A 4244-nucleotide genomic window follows, 5' to 3' on the forward strand; every position below is an offset into this window, starting at 1 on the left:
CCACTCCCCAAGCCTCACTTGGGAATTCACTATAACCCCTCGGATTACAGCCGGTTGTTTTACAAGCACACAACCCAACTTGTTGTTTTACGAGGTCACAACGAACTCGGTCGGTTTTCCCAGGCTCACCGACTAGAACCACCCCGATTGTTTTTCCGGGATCACAATCGAACCCTTACACCGTTGGTTTCAACCTAGGCTCACCAACAAACCTATACACCCTTGATTCAATCCCCTGATTGAATCAAGTAAAGACAAGATGGAAAGAACAAAGAGAAACAGAAAACAAGAGCTTCTAAAAAGCAGATATACAACAATATAAATAAGAGTAAAGTTAAGAGCCCTCAAACACGTTTGAGTTGGAGTAGAGAAGGGCTTCTTGAACTTTGGGTCTCCTCTTGAATGTCTGGAAGACTTGTAGGCAGGAGGAGACTTCTTTTAATTCCGGGAAGAATTGGTTGACTGGAGTTAATGACCCTCTTCCTTCTTTTCCGTTGAAATCAGTTTGCAGAGAAAGGATTCTTGTTTTCTTTGAGTGGAATGTTACTTCTCTACTTTGCTACAGTCCTCTGTGGCTATTTAAGCCATCCCCCACGGAAACTAGCCGTTAGACTCACTTTACTAGCCGTTCTGCACACTCTGCACATCCTGACAATGTTTCCGTTGGGGTCGGAGTCGACTCGCGCGATCTGGAGTCGACTCGCCTGTGGCAGGAGTCGACTCATGCTTTTCTGGAGTCGGCTCGGCAACTGTTCCGGATTTGAATTAAAGTGAGCTTCTCGACTGGGAGTCGACTCGACTTAACCCGGAGTCGACTCGCCAAAAACTGGAGCTGACTTGGCATTTTTGGAGTCGGCTCATCCCATGGAATCCATAGAGCTGTTCTTCAACTTGGCTCACTCGAGTCGACTCGACAATCCTGGGAGTCGACTCGGCGCTCAGAGTCCGAACTCCCGATCTTCTGTCTTTTGGCTTGTCCAGTCTTGGAGTCGACTCGAACTGTTTCGGAGTCGACTCGGCTCTCAGTTTCCGAAACACAGCCTTCTGTCTTTTTGGTGTAGCGCTGCCTTGGAGTCGACTCGAGCTATCTTGGAGTCGACTCGCGTCTCAGAGACAACAATTCGGTCTTCTGTCTTTTCGGTGTAGCGCTGCCTTGAAGTCGACTCGAGCTATCTTGGAGTCGACTCGTGTCTCAGAGACAACAATTCGGTCTTCTGTCTTTTTGGGGTCGCGCTGTCTCGGAGTCGACTCGGGCATTGCGGGAGTCGACTCGGATCTCAGTGTCCGAAAAACTACTCTCTGACTTTTGCCTTGAATACAACTGAGAGTCGACTCTCGCTTTCTTTGGAGTCGACCTGCTAACCATCGGAGTCGACTCGCGTTTCTCAGGAGTCGACTCGGCTCTCAGGGTCGAGAATTGCTCTCTGACTTTTTGTCTGTAACTCCCTGGAGTTGACTCATACTACTCTGGAGTCGACTCGGCAAGCTTCGGAGTCGACTCGCGCTCTTCAGGAGTCGACTCGCTGACAGGTTTTGAATTGATTCTTTCTGTTCATCTGTCTGTTCTCAGTCGGAGTTGACTCGTAATGTTCCGGAGTCGACTCGAGCCTGTGCCAGTGCTTCTGATACGCTTGGAGTCGACTCGTAATATCCCGGAGTCGACTCGAGTCTCAGACTTTGGTTCAACTTGACTTCTTAGTTTATCCAAAATATCTTGAACCAAATCTAGATGCACTTAACCATAAATTTATAAGATTTTCACTGAAACACTAGATTGAATTCATTAGTAAACACGAGATATACTCAAATGCTTTGAGCTCATCAAAATCAAATAGGGTTATGATCAATCACTCCACACCTTCAGGGCAATGGAGTGCACCGATGAAGAGAAGGTCAGATTTGCCACCTATATGCTCCGGAACCGAGCTCATCATTGGTGGATGTCTGTGGAGCGTACATTGGCACCCGAGCAGGAGGCACTTACCTGGCAGAGATTCCGCACAGCATTCTACTCCAAGTATTTTCCCTCCAGTCGCCTGAGGGAGCTAGAGAGGGAATTTCTCAATCTAAATCAAGGAACTATGACTGTGGATGAGTATGAGGCAGAGTTTAACAGGCTATCTCGATTTGCTCCCACCCTCGTCATGGATGCAGAGTCTCGGATGAGGAGATTTGAAGAAGGATTGAAGCCTCACTTACGTCGGAGTTTGGCTGCAGTACACTCGATAAACTACGATGATCTGGTAGACAGGGCTAAGAATCTGGAAATTGTCTGAAAAGAAACATATGATACCAAAGATAGGAAACAAAAGAAGAGAAGTAGAGATTATGATGCTCGCAGTGGACAGAGTTCTAGCAAGACTGCAAAATCTCATAATCAATCTTAGCAATCAGGGAAGCAAGGATCTTTATGGAAAAATTATTCAGCAAGAGAAGCATAAGTGTGATGCATGTGGTGGTATGCATAAGACTGAACATTGTAGACGATTATCCAGTGCTTGTTTCAGATGCGGCCAGCAGGGTCATAAGGTAGCTGAGTGTCCTCAACAGGACCTTCGATCAGTTCAAAGGCCTCAAACTACAAGAACCCAGCAAATGCAAACTTCTTCCGCTCCGGCTCAGTCAGCTCAGCCTTCTTCTCCTAAGCAGCAGAAAGGGGGGAGACCGCACACACAGGGTCGTATTTATGCACTGACTCAGCAGGATGCTCAGGCATCCAACACTGTGGTGTCAGGTACATTGCCAGTTGCTTCTGTTTATGCCATACATTATTTGATTCTGGTGCTACGCATTCCTTTGTGTCATCTACATTTGTGCAAAAATATGACCTACCTTGTGTGCAATTAGAGTATGCTCTGCAAGTTAGCACTCCTGCCGGGAGCGGGATGATTGGTAACCAGGTCTGCAAGACTTGTCCAATTCAGATAGTAGGTAGAGACTTGCCTGCTGATTTGATAGTTATAGACATGCATGACTTTGACATAATCCTCGGTATGGACTGGTTAGCATCACAATTTGCCACCATTAACTGCCATTAGAAATGGGTAAACTTTCAGATCCCCGGAGATACCAAATTCACTTTGTAGGTAGTGGTGCTTATACCTCCCCACGAGTTGTCTCCGCTATGCAAATTAAGCGGCTGTTTAGAAAGAGAGTATGGCGTATATTGCCACAGTGGTTGATACCAGACAATCAGATCAAAGATTGGAAGATACCCGAGTAGTGAATGAATACCCTGATGTCTTTCCGGAAGACCTTCCTGGCTTGCCACCAGATAGAGAAATTGAATTTGCAATTGATTTGATTTCTGGTACCACACCAATATCTAAGACCCCTATAGAATGGCTCCAGCTGAAATGAAAGAATTAAAAGAGCAGTTGCAGGATCTTCTTGATAAGGGTTTTATCAGACCTAGTGTTTCACCTTGGGGAGCTCCGGTCTTATTTGTAAAGAAGAAGGATGGTTTGCTGTTTCAGCGTCCAGGTTTAGTTTCTTCTCTTGGGTACCCCCACCCCCTGGCTATCTTAAGGTGAATTTCGATGGTGGTATGGCGGAGGATGGCACATCTGGGGGCGTGGGTTTCGTGATCAGGGACCACCGTGGTACATTTATCGCTGCTGGAGGATGGAGTATTTTTGGCTGTTCGGTGGTGGGAGCAGAGTTGCAGGCTGCTTGGGAGGGCGTTCTGGTCGCGAGACGGGTTCTGGGGGCCGACAGACTTGTTCTCGAGGGTGATTGCTCTACAGTGATTGACTGGATACGAGGTGTGGACACGTATGGGGATGGTCACCCTCTGATACGGGACACACGCAGTCTGGTACGGGAGCTGACTTTCTGTCAGATTGCCCATGCCTACCGAGAGGCGAACAGTGCAGCAGACTGGGTCGCCTCTTATGTTGCTCGGCATACTGGGGAGGCCTTCTGGTCTAGTTTAGAGGGCGTTCCACATGCTTTATTTTGTCTACTTTTCTTTGATATGTCTGGGTGTATTCACGTTAGAGGTATATGAATGAAATACCGTTTTGCCCAAAAAAAAAAAAAAAAAAAAGAAGAAGAAGGATGGTAGTATGAGATTATGTATTGATTATCGAGAGATAAATAAAGTAACAATAAAGAACAAGTATCCTCTACCAAGAATTGATGACTTATTTGATCAGTTAAAGGGTGCTCAGGTATTTTCCAAAATTGATCTTCGTTCTGGGTACCATCAGTTAAAGATAAAAGCTGAAGATGTGCCTAAAACT

This window comes from Phoenix dactylifera, unplaced genomic scaffold, assembly GCF_009389715.1.
Source record: "Phoenix dactylifera cultivar Barhee BC4 unplaced genomic scaffold, palm_55x_up_171113_PBpolish2nd_filt_p 001256F, whole genome shotgun sequence".
Lineage (NCBI taxonomy): Eukaryota > Viridiplantae > Streptophyta > Magnoliopsida > Arecales > Arecaceae > Phoenix > Phoenix dactylifera.